At 36.4% G+C, this 23115-nt stretch overlaps 1 protein-coding gene across 1 annotated transcript in view; it reads left to right on the plus strand.

The window, feature by feature from the left end:
* LOC106881088 (uncharacterized) overlaps positions 1-23115 on the plus strand; it is a 465749-nt gene that overhangs the window by 112058 nt on the left and 330576 nt on the right. The window contains exon 2 of the mRNA XM_052972353.1: positions 12562-12595. The gene's annotated coding sequence lies outside the window, so the exon portion shown is untranslated. The remainder of the gene's footprint in view (positions 1-12561; positions 12596-23115) is intronic.

Raw genomic sequence — 23115 nt, forward strand, 5'->3', positions numbered from 1 at the left:
GATGCTTTGAAAAGGTCCTGGATGCTGTCCCTTCAGAACTTATCTGTCAAGCAAAACTTAATTCACATGTAGCCTTCATGTCAATTATATCCACTCCATGTAGTCATTCAAACATCTAGAAATAGCAGTCAAATTACCTCAGATTGCAGTCTTTCTTTTATTTGTGTCAGTCATCAGACTACATTTCTTCTAGAGCACCACTTTGAAGGGTTTAAGACAAACAGATTGATCCCAGTACTTATTCTTTGTAAGCCTAGTACTTATTTTTTCGGTCTCTTTTTTTGCCAAACCACTAAGTTACGGGACGTAAACACACCAGCATCGGTTGTCAAGCAATGTTGGGGGGGGGGGGACAAACACAGACACACAAATACACATACATACATACAAATATATATATATATATATATACATATATACGACAGGCTTCTTTCAGTTTCTGTCTACCAAATCCACTCACAAGGCTTTGGTCGGCCCGAGGCTATAGTAGAAGACACTTGCCCAAGGTGCCACATAGTGGGCCTGAACCCGGAACCATGTGGTTAGTAAGCAAGCTACTTACCACACAGCCATTCCTACGCCTATATATATATATTTTTTTTTTTCTAAGTACACATTGGATAATGTAGTCCTAGATATTTTGTGTCTTAATAAAAGACAGGAAGGTTGAAACTGGAACGCTTTTGACTACAGGCCTGCTTAATCAGAGACCAAACAACAATGTCAACAGACTAACAAGGGAGCTTCCAGGTTGTCATGTGACTGAACAGCAGCCAGATTCCTTCAAAACATGTTCTACTGTCTTCAAAAAGCATGACACATTGAACAATGAAGACTAAAGCATACAAAGGAAGAGACAAAACACTGCTGGATCATCTTTCATCAATCAGTACTGACCTGCAGTTGAACAATAACAATAACAACAAGCTGAACAACAATAACAACAACTACAAATGAGCATTAAGGGGGGGGGAAGACGTAGGTCTGTGACACTTCTGTACAGTTGATGTATTCTTAGTAAAATAATAATGGTGGTGGTGGTGGTGGTGGTGGTGGTGGCAGCGGCGGCGATGAAGATAACATTTTTATTCATACTTGTATGTAATGAATGCTTTGCATCTGATTATTAACTGGGACTGATATTGATTTCTCAGTTCAATAGATTGAGTTAAAATGTAGTGTTTGTCTTCAAAATTTCATAGAAACTTCACCATATTTGTTGAAGTTATCTGATCAGGACATGATAATAGCCAACAGCCATTTATTTATTATTGAATTTTATTGAACTAACAAATATGATATAAACTGACAAAAACATCTGTACTTGCTGTTTTCTTTGTTGTTGTGGTTGTTGTTGTTTTATATTGTATCGATTTGCTTGAGAAACGGTCGGCATTGCTCACTGGCAATGTGTTCTTCAAATTCTGAAAGAAGAAGAAAAAGGGAGAAAAAAAAGATACTTTTAACCCTATGGGACCTGTTTATAATTAGGGTGGCTTCGAAGAGATCAGGATGAAAAAATTTCATTTGGTAATAATACAGAACAGATGGATCCAAACATCCAGTTTGTAGCAATGAGACAATGTGTGTGTGTGTGTGTGTGTGTTTAGAGTGAGAAAAGCTTTTCTTTCTAACATATATTAAAGATATGACTATGTTTATGTTTGACCTTGAGTATTAAGGATGTTTTTCTTTTTTATATATTTCATTATTAGATCTTTATGTTAGTTTGGAACATTATCTTTTCTAAATCAATTAGTCCATTTATGTTGTGTGTGTATATATTCTGTATTCGTTTCTTTTTGCATCTGTTATTCATTATTGATCTTCTATAAAAATGATGTTGTATCCTTTAATTTGATGCTTTTCTATACACAAACTGGGAAGATATCTTGCGGAACAGTTGTTATTTTAATGAGATACATCTTGTAATCGCCTGAAGAGACACATCTACACTGACAGATACTCCTAAACCAGTTGCTAAATATCCCACCCATGAGGGATCAATGCTAGATAGTTTGAAACAATTGTGGTGGTTAATAAACATTCTTGTATCTTCCATCCTTTGACAAAAGAAAGGGCACTCAGCACATTGGGAGTTACATGCATTTATATTATATATACATGTATCTATAGTGTATATAAATACCATCAGGCTGGTCAGAATTCTGACCGGCCTGAAGAGAGGATCCACTAGGGGCTTCAAAACTTGAAGTAGCATGGAATCCAAATCACTGTTTTGAACAATATATATATATATATATATAGTGAAAAGTTTTGTTTGCAAGATTTTTTCCCCCCACATGGTGAGTTGTAGTAAAAAATATAAGGAGGAAAATGCACAGAATGTATATATTCTTTAATACAATAGAATATTTATGTAGTCAGCTGATTTCATTTTTACTAATCATGATTAAGAAATTAGTGAAAATATATATATATATATATATATATATATATATATGAGTGGCTGTGTGGTAAGAAGCTTGCTTCCCAACAACATGGTTCTGGGTTCAGTCCCACTGTGTGGCACCTTGGGTGAGTGTTTTCTACTATAGCTTCGGGTCAACCAAAGCCTTGAGAGTGGATTTGGTAGATAGAAACTGAAAGAAACCCGTCGTATATATAATGTGTTGCCTGAATTGGTGTACAATGTGCCAAATATTTGATAAAAAAAGATGCATGATCTCCCTCCCCACAGTCTGCATCATATGTGTATATATGTATGTGTGTGTTTGTTATTTGTGTCTGTGTTTGTCTCCCTGATGTTGGTGTGTTTACATCCCTGTCATTTAGCAGTTCAGCAAAAGAGACTAATAGAATAAGTACTAGACTGACAAAGACTTGTAAAAATTGCTAACAAATAACCCCAAGGTTTCAGAAACCTCGGTTACAGCCTTTACTATCTGAAAACACCAATGACTATACAGATACAAAACAGCTGAAGGAGTGAAGCACCAGGCTGTACATTCGCTAGCTGTGAGTTCAAATTCTACTGCAAGCACTTCATTCTACTTTTGACTCAATCATTTAAATCTACTTTCAGCAGTTCACCTTGTTAGCAGTCTTATACTTTCTGGGAAAGTCATCTGTAATAGATTAGCAACCTCCACTATATTCAAATGTGAGATTTAATCTCACATCTGCTCAAATTCTACAGAAATACCAAGTTAAGCATCAGCCCTATTTAATTCCTGTAACTGATGTAGGAAAAGATAGATCTAATGCTATACTTAACCCAAATTAGTGTGTGAATAAATAAATGTATTTTAAGTACTTTGTGGTATATGTTAATCCTCCTAAAGTATCTATGTCTATAATGAAAGGCTCATTATTTGCATCAGTATTCCAATATTATCTTGGTTTGGTTTGGAGGAAGCAGGAGGGGTGGGGGTTGCAAGCTCTTCAAGGTAATGATAAATGATGGAGGAATCAAATCAATGAGGAAATCTCTATACCAGTGGTTCTTACCCTTGGGGCTCCATACGACCCTTGGGGCTCCATACGACCCATGGGGCTCCATAAAGATTTTCTTGTTAAAATTTATGTGCAATGAATTGGTTTTACGTCTACAATACACAAAATATTTCAACAATTTTTTTTAAACAATTTCTTAATAATATTTAATTCTAAAAATATAAAAGGATTCTTTGAAACATCAAATGGCTATTAGGGTCCATCTGAATAAAATAAGAATCAAAGGGGTCCACAGACAAAAAATGGTTGAGAAACACTGCTCTATACAGTTACTTGATCTATTAGAAATAGCAGCCAACTTTCTTTTTAATTATACATTACAAAAAGAAGTAAGGATTTGTGAGATAATGTAGCTATATCCATAACCTGAGACTGAAAAAAAAAAAAAAAGAAGAAAAAAAGAAAGAAAAGAAAATGGTGGAATGGTCATAGCCAAAACACTTTTGATCATAGGTCTGGTCAGTCCGAGCTGACCTTGGACTAAAACAACAACATAATTGGAAGAATATGAGCAGCACATAAGAAGAGCATAAACTTCTTGCTTTGAAAATGGTACTGAATATTTCCTTTTAGTTTTGGGCTGTATGGTTAAGAGGTTTGCTTCCCAGTCACATGGTTCTGAGTTCAGTCCCACTGTATTGTACCTTGGGCATGTGTCTTCTGCTATAGCCTCTCAAATCAAACAAAGACTTGTGAGTGCATTGAGTACACGGAACTGGAAGAAACCTGTAGTGTCTTTGTGTGTCTGTTTGGCTATTCATCTGTTTCTCCTTTTCTTGACATCACATGATAACTGTAAATGAGTGTCACCATCACACAAAGTGGTGGTCGTTCTTTTCCAATCTTCTGTGGAGATGGAGCACAGTAAGGATTGACAATAAGGGCATTTAACCATAGAAAATCTGCCTCTTTGAATTCCATCTGACCCATGCAAGCATGAAAAAGTGAATACTAAAATGATGATGCTGGTAATGGTGTTGGAGGCAGCGGCAGTGACAGTGGTGGTGATGGTGGTATTGGTGGTGGTGATGGTAGTGTTGGAAGAGGTGGAACTGGCGGCAACACCAGACAATGACAACTCAGATGAGCATGATATAAAAAGAAGCAACAAAAGGAAATTCTGCAGACTTTACTGTCAAAAATATAAAAAAACCAAAAACAATATTTGGTAACACGATTGTGCTAGAATGACTTAACTGAACTATGCTAGTATAGAGAGGAAGAATTCTTTTTTTTTTTTTTAAATTAATTCAAAGTAAAGTGTTTTAAAACCAACAAAACTTAAAACAGTCTTTAACTTTTCTTTTAATCATTTTTGATGTTTTTCTCTTTTTCCTTTTTCTTTAACAAACTCATAACTACATTTATTGCTTTTTTAATGTACTCAAGATTTTACTTCGTTATATCTTTTAAACAAACTAAACCCAGAATTTAGTAGTATCATGAAAGATTTCCAAAAATGTTTGTAGTCATGCTTCAGAAGTTAATTTCACAATAATAAAATATATGGTTTCTGCATTAGCTGCTTTGGAGCCATGCAAATAGATTGATAAAGTTCTATTAAAATTCATGGTTTCTTAACTAAGACCAACTGTAGAGTTGCTTGCAACCAGTACTAAACGGACTGATGCCTTGCTAATATATCTCTCTGCAAGGTTCATTCAAGGATCATATTTAATTCATTAATCAATTGTAAACCAATACTAATGTAATTAAGAATTTTTATTCCATTTATTCATTTATTCATTTTAGCATTTTATCTACTTTTTTTTTTCAAAAATTGTTTGTTTTCCGTTATCTTTTCGTTATCTTATTTATTTAGGATAAACCAATCATCTCTGTGAGATGGACAATGCCAGAAATGGAGAAGATATCGCTAGCGATACAATTGCACATTTCATTGGATATATAAATGAGCATGTGTGTGTGTGTGTGTGTGTGTGTGTGTGTGTGTGTGTGTGTGTGTGCGTAGGCATGTGTATGTGTGTTTGTGTATGTGTGTGTGTGTGTGTGTGTGCGTATCTATATACTGCATGCATATGCTTATAAACACAAATGAGAAAAGAAGTAAGCTTTCACTTACACAACACATGCATTCACTCACATACCAACATACATGTTCACTCACACGCCAACACACACACATTCAATCACACACCAACGCACACTTTCACTCACACACCGACACACACTTTCACTCACACACCGACACACACTTTCACTCACACACCAACACACACTTTCACTCACACACCACCATACGTGTAAACTCACACATTCACTCATACACAGATCTGCCAAACGTTACTTAAAATTTTCTTCGATTGCAATCATTACAACTAACATCACTGCTGTTAGTACCACAACCACCACTTCTGTAATCTTACAATTGCAATTATTGTTATTAGTACCCCCCCCCCCACTATCACCACCACTGCCACCTCTATAATCCCACATCTATTATCACTACTATAAGTTCCAATGCCACCACCACCATCTCTATAATTCGGCAACTGTCATCATTACTATTAGTACCACCACTATCTCTATAATCCTACAACTCTCATCATTGTTACTAGTACCTCTGCCAACTCTATAATCCCACAGCTATAAGTATAATTATCAATAGTATCACTATCAGTACCAGCACCAGCACCATCACCACCACCACCTCTATAATTCTGTGACTATCATCACTTCTGTTAGTACCACCACAATCACCACCAACACCACACCCCCACTTCTCTCATTCTACAATTATCATAAATTATTAGTACCCCTGCCAACTCTTTAATCCCACAACTATCAGCACTACTATCAGTACCACCACCACCACCACCACCACCACCACCACCACCACTGCCACTACCCCTATAATCCTACGACTATCATCATTACTATTAGTACCACCACAATCACCACCAGCACCACACCCCCACCTCTCTCATTCTACAATTATCATAAATTATTAGTACCCCTGCCAACTCTAAAATCCCACAACTATCAGCACTACCACCACCACCGCCACTATCTCTATAATCCTACGACTATCATCATTACTATTAGTACCACCACTATCACCACTTCCACTTCTATAATCCTACAACTCTTATCACTGTTATAAATCCTCTGCCAACTCTATAAGCCTATGATTATCAGCACTGCTATCAGTAGTACCATCACCACCATCACTATAATCACACCACTATCAAAATTGCCATTAGTGTCTCTACCACTTCTATAATCCTACAATAATTATCATCACAAAGAGCAGATTATCAGCTGCACCAAGCGAGTTTACAGCTACACCACAGAGTCAATGAGTGAGCCTGAATGTAATAGCTCTACATGCTAGAAATAGCAGCCAAATTCTTCACATACAACATCCTACCATCTTCAAAATGGACAGACACATTTGATAAGGTAGTCCTGAGCACCGTTCTGAATTCTGTATGTCAAACATTCGTGGACATGGTTACGAAATCAAAAAACAACACAGCACCCTTTACTTTCGCAAGCATTTTTTCATGCTCAGAATCGCTGAAGCATGGAATAAACTATCTGCATCAGTTGTTAGCCGTTGAGACACTATATCCTTAGAAACTTCCATACTTCCTAAAATTCGCCAACAGTACACCTGATGCTCCCCACCCCCAGTTTTTGGGGTTTTTTGTGGACTTAGTCACTGTTCATTTCCTGTGCATATTCTATGTATTGTTGATGCAGTTTTTTGTTACTCTTTCTGATGAGTTGCACTGCATCTGAACACTGTATATTATAGGTTCATTATTATTATTATTATTGAGTGAGAGAGCAACACATGCCAGCAAAGTGACATTGGGGTACAAATATATGAAGCCCAATATACCCATCATGACAACCCATCTGATAAAGATACACCAGGCACATGCATCACAACCATATGTACACGACATGGTGACTTCATATCAAGATAAACAGCACATGACCTTGCAAGGGGAGCCCAGTTAGAATTTTCTTCAGGTTGAGTAGCCCATCCAGCTCAAAAGGTCCCTGAATAAGGGTTGTTTAAGGATGTTGAACGAAACAGTCATGTTTCCAGAGGTGAATTATTCAAACCCTCAAGAATTCCTATATGATGCTTCCCCACTTCTACTCATGATCAGAGATGTGCATATTGTCAGCCACCAAAGGACATGCTCAACTGGTTAAGGTCAAGCAACTGACAAGCAAATCTGTGGTACTGAGCAGAATATTTGCTGTAGCCCATCTTTTACACCATGACAAAACGAAAACATGATAACACTTTTATTTAGTTAAGATCAAAAGCCATGGGAGCCAGTGCCTGGTATTGCATCAGGGCATTTATTATTATTATTATTATTATTATTATTATTATTATTATTATTATTATCATTATTTTTATTTTATAGTCAAGGCTGGAATTCTTTAATCATAGGTCAGTTTGATCAGAACTGACCCAGGGTTAAACAACAACAGCAACTTCACTCGTGACATGCAGCACAACACTTGCCACTCTTAATAACGCAGTACTGTGGACATTCAAAAGAATATTTACACAATACAAGATGAATTGGAAATTAAGCCAAAAAGAAGGAAAACATGGTTTTAGCTGTAGACACAAGAGTAAGGTACTGTTTCTATTGTAGCTATTTAGTTGCAGGTTCAATCTCACTGTACAGTATCTTGGCCAAGAGTTTTCTACATTAGCTTCAGATTGATCATTGGCTTGTGAGCGAAATTTGGTAAAAATTGTGCAGAAGCCCATTGTGTATGTGTGTGTGTGTGTGTGTGTGTGTGTGTTTTATACTGAGATGTCAGGAAAAAGGATTAAATAGATATCCATAAAGGGTCAGTATGTTCAGTTATCCCCGAACTCCCCAAGAAAGTGTTCCAACATGGCCACACTACAATGGGAAGATAAGTAGATAAGGAATAAAGAGTTATATAGAATATATATCTGTCCTAGACTAGACTAGTTCTGCCTTGAAGAAACCATTCTTTCTACAAGGAACCATTGAATACCTCAACTCCATGAGAGGATGTATTCTGAAATTACTATGAACTAGAATTGAAGTTGAACACAATTGCTATGCAGGCACTCACTTTGCTAAAAATAACAGTCATATCTCCTTTAAATTTCACCTTACCATCATGTAAAATGAAGGGACATAGATAACGTAGTCCTATTTACTTCTAAACTGGTTTTAATTATAGGTTTGCTCAACTGTGCGTGATCTGAGATTAAATAAATACCAACAAGAAAGTATGGGCATAACCTCAGCTTATGTTAAACTGGTTCAAAGATGTGTCACTCAGAAAATTATTTAACATGAAAAAATATTTTAAAAACTTTATAAGCTTATATCTGTTTTAATAAATGGTTTGTATATATTTACACGTGTATTACACATGTATTTGATATTCCTCCTCAGTATTGGTTTTTAGATACTTTTTTTTATATATTCTTATGCTTTTTAATATGTTTGCTGAGAGCAATATAAAGTTGGATTATTCAGCTGAAGTTGAGGTTTATTTTTGCGGTTAATTTCTTAGGAAAAATTAACATAAATTCGAAAAAGACATAAGCTGGGGCATGTCTGTTTTTCTTTAACATAGTCTGTTCCAAACACCTGATATCTATTTTCAATAACAAGATATCTTCTAATAAGATATCAACCAGCAAGGGAACCTCTACATGGTTACTTAGTCTGCTGAAAATACCTGCCAAATGTCTCTCAAATCACACCCTACCATTTTAATGAATTATTGTATAGCTCTTCACCAAGCAGCCTTATGATCAAAAGCTTCCAGCTGGTCTCTGTAAGGATGTCTTGGACCATTTTAATGTGATGTTCTTTTCTTCAAAATTGTAGAGTGTGATTTGAGGTGTAATTTAGCTGTTGTTTCTAGCATGACAAATGATCAAATAGTGGCTTCAAAAGATGTTATTAGTCACAAGCTGTGGACAATGCTAGCCAATAAGTGCTTTATATTTTTAAGACAGTAGAGTATGGATTGATGGCGATGTGGCTGCTATTTCTAGCAAATTGAGTTGTCACATAGTGGAGAGTAAAAGGCAACCAAGGCTCATAGCTTGTTGTTAGCTGCTGCCCTTATCTCACAATCCAGGTGGAATTTATTGACCACAAGTAATGGACAATGCTAACCAATGTGTGCTATCATCATCATCATCATCATTTAATGTCCGCTTTCCATGCTAGCATGGGTTGGATGATTTGACTGAGGACTGGTGAACCAGATGGCTACACCAGGCTCCAATCTGATTTGGCAGATTTTCTATAGCTGGATGCCCTTCCTAACGCCAACCACTCCGAGAATGTAGTGGATGCTTTTATGTGCCACCGGCATGAAGGTCAGTCAGGCGGTACTGGCAACGGCCATGCTCAAAATGGTGTATTTTACGTGCCACCTGCACAGGAGCCAGTCCAGTGGCACTGGCAACGATCTCGCTCGAATGACTTTTCGAGTGCCACTGGCACAAGTGCCAGGAACGCGAAGCTGTGGCACAAGTGCCAGGAAGGCGACACTGGTAACGATCACACTAGAACGGTGGTGCCATCACGATTTCGCTTTATATTTTTAAGACAGTAGGGTGGATTAATGGAGATTTAGCTTTTATTTCTAGTAAGTTAAGTTGGTACAAGTGGATCTCTCATCATAGACTTGAGTGATGGAGTGTTGTTGTTGTTGTTGTTGTTTTGCTCCATTTCAGCCTCAGTCAGGCAGATCTGTGATCAAAGGTATCCTGGCTGTAATTGTCTTGTATTTTTCATTTTTTTTTTCTTCTTATAGTGAACTACATTATACATGGTATCCATAATTTTTTTTTAAGGTGTTAAAGAATGAAATTGACAGAGATTTGGTTGTGATTTTTAGCAGTTCAAGTGACCATGTTGACTCAGCATAAGTTATAGCAGTGACATGTAGAAGAACAAAACTCCTGTTTGGGAATAAGATCAAAAGTATATTATTGAGTTCTGATGACATTTCGTTATTAATCAGTTTGTGGAGAGAAGTAATGGTTGTTCTAGAAATGTCTGAGACATCAATCTGGGAATTGTCAAGAACAAAGCATTTGTTTTGAAATTACCTTCTCTATTTTTCTATTTTATCTTTGACGAGATGTCATTACTTCTTTCTTTGACCATTCTTTACTTCTCTCATTGGCGTATTCATTTATTTATTCTCTTTTCTTTCGTCTTTCACTTTTCTCTTTTTCTTTTGCACAGTCTCCTTCTCTTGCTTCTGTTCCTATCATTTTCCAAGCTCTCTTTCTCATACACTCTCCCTCTTACACACTCACTCACTCACTCACTCTCTCTGATTTTCCTTTTTAAGCTAATATCCTTCCTCCTCCTCTCAATATCTATTGCCTTACGGAAAGACATTTAACTCTACTTTGGAAATAATCATTTCTAATAAAATGGTATTCATTATTAATGTTGCTAAGGCAGTGAGCTGGCTGAATCAGTAGCATTCATGGGCAAAATCCTTAGTGGTATTTCTTCTGACTCTTTATGTTCTGAGTTCAAATTCTGCCATGATCGACTTTGCCTTTCATTTTTTCAGTGTTGATAAAATAAGTACCAGCTGAACACTGGGGTTGATATAATCAGCTTCCCCACCCATCAAAATTGCTAACCTTGAGCCAAATTAAGAAATGATTATTTATTTTTTTTCTTTGCTGCTGTTATGGTATAAAGCAGCGAGTCGATAGAATTGTTAGAACATCAGACAAAGTGTGTAGCAACATTTCTTCTGGCTCATTACATCTGAGTTCAGATTCCACCGAGGTCAACTTTGCCTTTCACCCTTTCACGGTTGGTAAAATAAAGACCAGTCAAGTACTAGGGTTGATGTAATTAACCTTCCCCTCCCCTCAAAATTGCTGGCCTTGTGCCAAAATTAGACAGAATTATTATTATGGTAGCAAATTGATAGAATCATTATTGTGTCAGACAAACAGCTACATGGCATTTCTTCAAGCTCTTTACATTCTGAGTTCAGACTCTACCGAGGTCAACTTTGCCATTCTTCCAGAATCAGTAAAAAAGTTCCAGTTGAACACTAGGCTCGATGTAATCAACTTACTCCTCTTAAATTGCTGGCCTTGTGCCAAAGTTTGAAATGATTAAAAATGGGCATCAAGCTGGCTGAGTCTTTGGGACATCAGAATAAAAACTTTGCAATATTTTTTTTGACTTTACTTTCTGAGTTCAAATGTTACCATGGTTGACTTCATCTTTCACCCTTTCAGGGATGATAAACTAACTACCAACTGAGCACTGAGTATACTAGAAGCATTCTATCATGGCCCCAACATTAGTGATGTTGCTTTGTATCCTGCAAGACAAAAGAAGTATTCACTGATTTGCATTGTCTCTGTCTGCTCAAGGCAACATGAACAATAGAACGAATGGGCAGAAACTAGGGGCACTTGCTTAACCCTTTAACATTCAGATTACTCTGTCAAATGTAATGCTTATTTATTCACATTGTTTGGAATTAATCTTGCATTATCTTGTAGCTTTGAGATTTTAATGCTGTGATTGTATATTTTTTGAATGACATTGTAGGTGAAGTGTGAGAGATCAGATCTGATCAGTTTGGACATAGAACAGGTAGAATATTTAGGCTGGATATGGCCAGTACAAATGCTAATGGGTTAAGATGAATTTAGATGACAAGTCATAATTTCTAAATTTGACAAATAGATAATATCATTTTGATTATTAAAATTGAAACCATTTCATTTCATTTATTTCATTATAAAATTCTTTACATTGACATAAATGTCACGACTTTACTGCCTCTCTATTAAAAATTCAGAAATTGTGTATGAAAATTCTGTTCTGACTCTTTAACACTCCGATTTCAAATCCTGCTAAGTCCAACTTCGCTTTCATCTTTTTGAGGTCAATAAAATAAAGTATCTATCAAGGATGGATTGACAGCATCAGCTAAGCTCCATTTCCCACCCCACCCCACCAATTTTCAGGTCTTTTGTTTCTACTAAAAACAATTATTGTTTATTTATTTCTTTATTTATCTTCATTTCAGATGTTTTTTGAGTAAATTAACAGTCTGCTGATTGGTATGTACAAGTATATATAGATTGTTTTTTGTTTTTTATATTATACATCTACTCTTCTCTCTCTTTCTATCCCTCCTTCTCTCTCTCTCTCTGCACTATTTTTTCTTTCAGCTTCTTTTGTAATTTTTTTGACTTAAAATAAAAATTATAAAATTAAAACAAAAAAAAAGAAACAGGTTCTGTCTTCAAATGATTAATACAGCCTGTTAGTGAACTAATTAAATATTTCCTCTTACATAAGTTTTTTTTTTCCTTCTTTAACACAACAAATAATTCTTTTGGAGAAAAAAATGTCATATCAATCATATTACCTCCCTACTCACACACACATGCACACATACACGCAATGGTTATTTTGAATTTTGTATTCTTACTTCATGATCAGCTAGTACTTGCTTATATACTTACTGAGACTGTATTATTAATAATAGTACTGAGGCAGATTTCAGAGATAAAAGGTAGGCCTTATATAAGTATAGTTATTTATTTATTTATTTAACCCTTTTAAGTTCATATCCTATATTGCTGGCAGCACACACACACATTCTCACACATGCACGCACACATATATATGCATATATGATGTCAGCCACTGTCTTGCAAGTTATTTTCTATAAATCATATCTTCAGTAGAAAAAAAAAAGTATTTTCTGTTGGTGTTGTTGCTGTGTTAAGTTGGTTAGACAGACTATGTTTTGTGGGGGAGGGGCGTATTTTTATTATCTTTTTTATTTTATTAATTTTTTTTTTACTCCCATATAACTGAACTATACAAACTTTAATAACTGTTCTAGCATTTTCTTTCATATGGTAACACTTTGTTGTATATCGACTAGCAAACAAAATAGAGAAAATATCCAGAAATATAGGTGCATATCGAATTTTTCAAATGTTGAATAATTCAAAGATGCCATCGATCTGCATGGGAAAACGATAGGTAAGTTAGTGGTGGCATATTTTAATGCATAAAATATTAAAAACCTCATGTGAAATGAATATAGAAAGAATAAAACATAAACAAAGTATGATTAAATATTATTTTGATTTTTCCCACAAGTCAACTATTGGAGGAAACTCAGATTATGTTTTAGTATTATTCTGATCTCATCAGTGAAGCAGTTTTCACCTTGATGAGGTTGGAGTAAATATAGCCATTAAACATTATACTGTACAAGGTTTTCTTTTCCTAGAAATGCTGTATCATTTAGAAATCAAATAATTAATGGTTAAGAAATTCAGTTGGCAATCGCGTGGTTTCAGTTTCGGTCTTACTGCAACTTAGTACTTCTCCTAAAGCTTTGGACTGACCAATGTCTTTTGGATGAAATTAGAGGGCTGTACAAAAATAGAAACTGCAGTAATTCATTGTATGTATATGTGAGTGCTCCTCTGTGTGTGTGTGTGTGTGTTCTTTTATCCTTTTATTTGTTTCAGTCATTTGACTGCGGCCATGCTGGAGCACTACCTTAAAGGGGTTTTTTTCATTAAAGAAATCAACCCCAGAATTTGCTCTTTTGTGAGTGTAGCACTTATTCTATCGGTCTCTTTTCCCAAACCACTAAGTTACAGGGACATAAACACACCGATATCAGCTGTCATGCGATGATGGTGGGGGAGGGGGGACAAACACAGACACAAAGACACACTCACATAAATATATACATAGATATATACATATATACCACAGGCTTCTTTCAGTTTCCACCTACCAAATCCACTCCTAAAGCTTTGGTCGGCCCAAGGCTATAGTGGGAGATACTAGCCCAAGGTGCCATGCTGTGGGACTGAACCCGGAACCATGTGGTTGAGAAGCAAGCATCTTACCACACAACCATGCCTATACATATATATATATATATATATATATATATATATATATATATATATATATATACACACACACATATATACTATATTTGTAAATAATAAATCGTTACCAGCATTGCCTCTAGCACTTGTGCTGGTGGCACGTTAGAAAATCATTCGAGCGAGGTCGTTGCCAGTGCCGCTGGACTGGCTCCCGTGCAGGTGGCACGTAAAAGACACCTTTTTGAGCCTGGCCGTTGCCAGTACCGTGTGACTGGCCCTCGTGCCGGTGGCATGTAAAGGCACCCACTATACACTCGGAGTGGTTGGCGTTAGGAAGGGCATCCAGCTGTAGAAATTCTGCCAGATCAGATTGGAGCCTGGTGTAGCCATCTGGCTTGCCAGTCCTCAGTCAAATCATCCAACCCATGCTAGCATGGAAAGCAGACCTCAAACGATGATGATGATGAAGGGATTACTGCTACAATTATTTCATTTAAAGTCTTTATTGTAATGCAATAATAAGCTATGTAGTATGCACAACATACATAAAATTATGTAATATGTTATGCAGCTCTCAATCTGTATAATTAGTAAGCTTGATGAGTTAAGAGTTGCATAATGCATTACATAATCTTATGGAAGTTGTGCATACTACACACCTAATTGTATCATGTTTACATCACAATAAAGAACTCTAAATGAAACAATTGTAGCAGTACCAGATAACCCATTCATCTGTTTTTATTATGTTTTTACTCCACACTTATGGCTCCATTCATCTTTGGATACTATTGCAATTGTGGATTACCAAACATCAGTTAATGTTCCTTCAGCAATGCACTCCATGCTACAATAATGGATTGCTTACTTAACTGTCTGATTTGCATCATTCTATCTAGCAATTAATTGTGGTGTTTCACTTTGATACGCCTTGATCCTTAATGGATCCCCTTTTCATAAAATCTAGATAATATGTATATCATCATTATCATCATCATCATCATCATCATCATTCTAATAGATACTTTACCATACTTGCATTAGTTGGACAGAATTTGTTGAGGCTGATTTTTCTATGACTGAAGGACACAGCTTGCATGACAATGACACTTGCTTACAACTATCATGCAAAGTCGAAGCAAGGAGACAGTAATGCACACAACTCTCTCTCTCTCTCTCTCTCTCTCTTTTACATGCACACACGCATACATGCGCATACACACACACACACACACACACACATACACACAAAGGCTTTGGTCAGCTTGAGGCTATAGTTGAAGACATTTGCTCATGGTACCACACAGTGAGATTGAACCCAAAGCCATGTGGTTGGCAAGCAATATCTGAATGTGAGTAGCCATGTAGCTCCTCCACAACAAGAACCTGCTCTATCTCCTCTTGTATTTTAACATCTCATCCCCTTGCATGAAGCTGACATTCCATTCTCAGGATTCGTAATTTTGCAAGCTACGTGATGGTCTCACTTATGCTGGTGTTACAATAAACGCACTCAATACTTATTGTAAAGTGGTCAGCATTAGGAAAGGTATCCAGCCATAGAAACCATACTAAAGCAGACACTGGAGCATGATGCAGTTCTTGGTTTGATTGAATTCTGCGAAACCATCCAGTCCATGCCAGCATGGAGTTAGGATGTTAACAACAAGAACCACACAGTCACGTATGTGTGTCTACATGTGAATGTGTGTTTACATCTCAGTGTGGTTTGATATAGTGAGCAATAAAATAAATATTGGTGTTGATATGATTGACTAAAAACCCTTTAAGGCACTGCTCCAGTATGGCTGCAGTCCAGTGGCTGATACAAGTAAAAGAATAAAACAATTTCAAAATTGCCATTTGTTTGAAATATAATAATTATTTAATGTGAAGAGAATCAAAAAGTTAACTACAAATGAATAAGCAGCAAAGAGTCAAAAATGATATGTCAATGATTATTTTGCATAACAACAATTGTACAAGCATATACATTTCCTCTGTGATTCTTTCATCACTAATCCACTAAGTATTATTAAGGTTATATTTCATTGATGAGGTTAGAACAAGATGAAAACATGTCTAAATTTGCCTTCCATACTTGCCAGGAAAATGGAAATAAGATTAGTTATTGACTACTATTGGATTTTCCTCAGCATATATTTCTGGTTTGTTTGTTTTTTATGCTCTGTGTATTGAATTTGTTAGTACTAATTTTTTTAACTATTTTTTTTTAATATATTTTATTTAATCTGTTATCTATTTGCAAAGAGATTTACTATGATTTCTCTTTCTTTTTTTTCTTTGTTTTGTTTAATCTATTGTGCAAATAATACAGAATGTGTCTGAATGTTTGAGATGAGTTTGTGTTAATATGATTGTAATTTTTCCAACTATTCACTTCATCTTTAAAGATGAAATATTTTTCTTCTAATATTTGCTGCATCAACACAATACTTCAGTCGGCTTGATCTGCAGTCATCATGTGTTTCAGTCCTAGATATATACATATAATTGGATCTGGATTTAAACTAATTAAGAAATTAAGATAACTATTTCAAACCCAGTCCAGTGCTACATATATATCCAGGAATAAGACATCACTAATATATTGCCATTACTATCATCATCATTTAGCATCTGTTGTCCATGCTGGCATGGCTTGGATTGTTTGATCAGGGTTGGCAAGCTGGATGGCTGCACCAGACTCCAGTCTGATTTGGCATGGTTTCTATGGTTGGATGCCCTTTCTAATGCCAACCACTCTGAGAGTGTAATAGGTGCTTTTACATACCACTGGCATGGGTGCCATTTGCATGACATCGGTATCTGCCTCAACTGTGATTTTACTAGGTTTGATGGGTCTTCCTCTCAAGCACAACATGAAATAAAGTGTCTTATTCAAGAACACAGCACACAGCCCAGTTCAGGAATCAAACTCACAACCTCATGATTGTGAGCCTGACTCTCTAGCCACAGCCACACACCTTGGGAGAGGGACATATATTTATCCCTCTGATTGGTCAACATAAGTTCATGGCTTTTTTAATGTTTTGCTGTGTAATTTACTTCTTATATTATTCTTTTGTTCTCTGTTATTTGACTGTCTTCAGTCATTGGATTGTGGCTAAGATGGAGCACCACCTTGAAATGTTTAGTCTGACAAATCAACCACAATACTTTTTTCTTTTTTTTGTTAAACATGGTACTTATTCTATCAGTCTCTTATGCCAAACCACTAAGTTACAGGATCGTAAACAAACCAGCATAGTCTATCAAGTAAAGGTGAAGACCAACACAATTACAAAGACACACACACATGCTTACATGTATACATATATATATGAGATGGGCTTCCACACAATTTCTGTCTGCCAGATTCACTCACAAGGCATTGGTCAGCCTAGAGTTATAATAAAAGACGCTTGTCCAAAGTGCCATATGGTGGAATTGAACCTGAAACTACATGGTTACGAAGTGAGCTTCTTGACCACTGACACCAGTACCTGTTTTAGACTGTTGGTTATTTTATCAAATCACCAAGTTTCACTTTTTGGCCCAACACCAGTTTTAAACAGTTTTTAGTCAATATCTAATTTTATTTTCATTTTTCTGGCAAGGATAAGTATTTGCTAAAGTACTCTTTCCCTTATGTCCTTTGAAAATAAAGTACCAGTCAAGTACTTGGGTTGATCTAATCGACTAACTCCCTCCCAGTAAAATTGCTAGTCTGGTGCCAAAATTTAGAACCATTTTTCATATAGATGATATTTTTGACTCAGTGAATTTCTAACCAATTTTATGAACATAGACACAGATATATGTACTGACATGCACATTCACATACACACACACACATACACACTGGGTTTCTAAACCAATTCCGTCAACTCAGAAGCTCAACCTAAGTCTGTGGTAGGAATCACTTACCCATGGTTCCGTTCAGTGAGTCTGAATCCTGTGGTAGTGTGATTAAGGGAATTTGCTTTGGAACAGGAAATCGAATTCCTTAATGACATGGTCATGTAGTTATTTAATTTGTTGTTTTTGTGTGTGATGAGATGAGAGATAAGTGTTTGCTATAACATTTGCTAAAATACTCCTATAATTTTTGTTCTGTACTTTATTTCAAAGACCATCCTCTAACTCAGTACTTTTCAAACTATCTGATGTGGCATACTGGCAGGTTTTTTTTATCCAATGTGCCAAGGGCCGGTAATATTTCTTAGTAATATTAATTTATACCAGAAACAATATATATAATGAATATAATAAAAATTGGTGAGTACCATGCTCCACCGGCCAGCTGATAAGTCGTTTACTGCAGTGCATAAGGCGAAATTACTGAAATTATGCTATTGTTTCTTTCTTTTCTGGAAACTCGCTGTGTACTAGCAGCTGATGGCTTGCAGACTGGCACCGGTCTGCGGACCACCACTTTGAGTAGCACTGCCCTGACTAACATCTTCATGAGAGTCAATATCTTTGGTTGGAGTTATCACAAATATAGTCATTGTCATTTTAATCAGGATTATTTACACGGTCACTCAACTTGCTATAAACAGTTACCAAAATATCCCTCAACTCACTACCACCTTACAGACAGCCTTAAAAAAGTAAGGAACACATTGGATAATGTAGATGTTAGTGTTAAATACCTTAATCAAATAGTTCAGTTCACAGTATGGATAAGTCTGCTTGACTGGAGCTGATCTGGGATTAAATGATATGAAGATTATCATTATTATTTAAATGTTCTTTTTAATATTCGGGAGGATTAGACACAATTGATCTATGCTACAACAGTTTGTTATATGTTTCATTTTAAATATGTTGGAAGATTGAACAGGGATGAGCTGTGTGTGCTACAACAGCTTGTTATAGGTTCTATGTATTATGTTTTCATCATCATCATCATTTAACGTCTTTGTTCCATGCTGGTATGGGTTGGACAGTCTAGCACAATCCGATAAGTCCAAGGATTGCATCTTGCTCCAGTGTCTCTTCTATGGTTTGATGCCCTTTCTAATGCCAACCACTTTCCAATGCTTGCTGGGTGCTTTTTTTGGAGCCACCAGTATTAATGGGGTCTCCATGCAATTTGCAAGTCTATAAGCTTCAAGTGGGGAAAGGAAACTTTATGGATGGGAGAATAAGGAGTAGAAACTGGTGAAACAAATATCTCAAAGGATTTCATTCAAAGTTTTTCCTCGCTGATATTTATCTATGTTACCAGTTTACATCAGCAAAAGAAGTACATACATGCACACCTATATCCATATAAGATATGCTTCTGCAAAGTTTCAGCTATCAAATTCCACTGACAAATATTGGTCAACCAAAACTTGTTGCAGAAAATATTTGTGTAAGATTCCACACTGTGAAATTGAACCAGAAAGTATTCATGCCCCACAGTGCTTACTTAAGCCATTCATTCGCTTTGGATCATCAGCTGTCTTTTCTTTTTGTTCTCAATTCTAGGCTGTCTCTTCTGCTTCTCTCCTGTTGGATCACTGTTACTTCAGCTCTGCCTCTGTATTCCACTTCTAGTTATTCCCTTTGAATTTGATGCACTTCATCATATGCTTTCCTGAGGAAAGGTGTTCCTCTCTCAGGTCTAGCAATTTTTGAATTTTCATTGATGCTTCTGTAACTATTTTTCTTGGTAGGGATATTGGCACTGTACAAACTCATTTTTACCTCTGTGAAGAGTTAGACCATATTAATCTGGCCTCTATCCTTTGACCTGCCCAGCATAGAAGACCCTACCATGAGCTTGCATTCCACTAGCATAGCTCTCAGGGACATTGGAGCACACAGCATAAACACTGCAACAAGGTTTGGATCTCATGATGGATGCTTCATAATAGATAACATTATATTTGAAACCCAATACTAATGTTCAACTACACTATGACCATACTATCTCTGAGTTTTACTCTGTTACTAGCTACTTCTGTTTCCTGCAGTCTACTGCTTTAATTATTTGGCCACCTTACATGTGAGCCTCTACATGGTTACTTGGTGTGCTAGAAACAACAACCATTTTTTTTTATCCTACCACAACCCACTAAGTTAAGAAAATGCATCATGTCATCTAGTTATACAGTCTCTGAAATAATAATAAGAAATTAAAGATGTCATGCTCATATCACATTCATCAGAGGTTTTACTCAGTGCTAACCTAGGGTTTTCCTGCCAACTTGTGCAACATTTTCCCCCAAAATACATTATCCAATAATAACTATTTGTTATCCAGAAAATACCTCAGCCCCGATCAGCTGCTGATCCTTTATGTAACTAATTTTTAGACCCACAATGGAGTACTGCCCCCAAATGTGGGATGATACTGCTGCAACATACACAAATGTTGGCAATTGCTGATTTATTTACAGTATCATTACTTGTCTGTCTTAATTTATATGCTTCTTCAAGTTATTTTAGCTTCAGGGCACATTTGCAATTCTTCATAATTCTCGGTTTAGTTTTTGTTACACAGAACTCCCTGAGGTCTTTAGATAACATGGAATTAAAATCTTCATTTTCAGTTCAACTTCCATTATCCGTTCATTCAATCATTCCTCCGCTAAACTAAAGCCACTGGAATACCGAAGGATCCTTAGATAGAGATCAATTTTAATACAGTTGATTCACAAGTTAATGTGCAGTTAACTCTGCTATCTTTCATATTCACATTTCATTCATACATGCTCAGCTAACTCATAAATATGTTACACTTTTCAGAAATCTTCATTTTACTGATGTTTATACAGTCAACCAATTTAATCATTGCTCCATCTTTCTATCGTTCTCTCCACATTTTGCTTACAAGAGCTTTGTTAAACTGCACTGGAAAATTAATATATATGGAACAGTATTGTAGACAGTGGGGCAAAGGAAACTATCATGAAGTTTGTTGTGAGAAATATTTCACTTCCTCCTAAGAGTGGTGTACAATGTACTTCTATGTCCAGGCTAATGTTAGATCATGAAGCTTGAGTAATATTGTAAATTGTCCACCAAGCTATATCACTGGAACATATTCTAGCAACTAATGTGGGGTAGTCATGTATCTATTTCCTCTTTAGCAAGACACCTGCACTTGTCTCTCTGTCATGCTTTACAATCTCAGCACCTGACATAAAAACCATCTCTCCCTTCCTTATACTTCCTCACACACACACAATTAGTCATATGTTCTTTTCTCTTTTCTGTTCTTGTCTGTCTTGCAACATGGTGATCTCACTAGTGCTGGTGGCATGAAAATAAAAAAAGCACCCAGTACACATTGTAAGATGGTTTGTGTTAGGAATGGCATCCAGTTGTAGAAAAAACATGCCAAAACTGACACTAGTGCTCAGCGCAGACCTGCAGCTTGCCAGATCCTCCTGTCAAATAGTCTACAGAGCAAGTTATGTAAAATAATGTCATCATTATCAACATCATCATCATCAGAATTGTTATCATTTGCATTGCCATGCTGACATGGAACTGAACATATTGAAGTAGTGTTTTACAGCTGGACACCCATTCTGGTGCCAACCCTTATAGTCACCTCTTATTATATACAAGGATGAAGTGTACTTAATCTAAAAATTGTGACACAGTAATAAATCTGTGTGTATCATACAGAATGGCACAGTTCAATGCAGCATGTAGCAGAGACACATTGTGTGTGTGTGTGTGTGTGTTTCCAGGCTAAGTGAAAATTCCTCATTGGCTGACGTTTTCATGGAGTATTAAACACACACACACACACACACACACACACACACACACACACACACACACACACACACACACACACACACACACACCAAGAGCAGCTTTTAGTGTTATAGCCAATGCTTACACTGTAAAAATCAAACTGAATTGGAGTACACAAAGCCTATATCTACCATAATTTTCTGCTGTCTCATAAAAATGAGATTTGTTATTTACTTTCATTTATACGTCTCTGGTATTTATTTCATGCTTTGCATTCATACAAGAAGTATAACATATAACACTTTTCATCATTTTATGTCCACTTTCCATACTGGCATGAGTTGAATGTATCAGTCTGAGACAGTTTTATCAGAGTTACTGCCCAATCAGACTGATTAGAGAACCATATCTTGCTTGTAGGTTTTATTTTTGGCTTGGATTCTATGACTAGTTCATCCCCCTAACACCAAACACTTTATAGAATGTACAAGGTACACTTTAGCATTGAACCAGAAAGGTTGTCATATTTTCAACAAAACTGAGAAGTCCTCTCATCCCTACATTGTCTTCACTGATTCACCAACCTCTTTACAGAGTTTACTGGGTGCATTTTATCGGAGTGTCAATTGTAATGAGTTTACCTTGTACCCTGTGAAACCAAAATCTCATCACTACTCTATACTGTATACATTTTCTCAAGACAACATGATGAGAGAGTTGAATAGACGAGTGAGTCATAAGAAAAAAAATCAGGATGAATGGGGGGAAAGAGCTTAGGATATAATGGCAGAAGTGTAGGAGGAAAGAGACAGTGATCATCATCATCATCATCATCATCGTTTAATGTCCGCTTTCCATGCTAGCATGGGTTGGACGATTTGACTGAGGACTGGTGAAACCGGATGGCAACACCAGGCTCCAATCTAATTTGGCAGAGTTTCTACAGCTGGATGCCCTTCCTAACGCCAACCACTCAGAGAGTGTAGTGGGTGCTTTTACATGTC

This window comes from Octopus bimaculoides, chromosome 13 (assembly GCF_001194135.2).
Source record: "Octopus bimaculoides isolate UCB-OBI-ISO-001 chromosome 13, ASM119413v2, whole genome shotgun sequence".
NCBI lineage: Eukaryota > Metazoa > Mollusca > Cephalopoda > Octopoda > Octopodidae > Octopus > Octopus bimaculoides.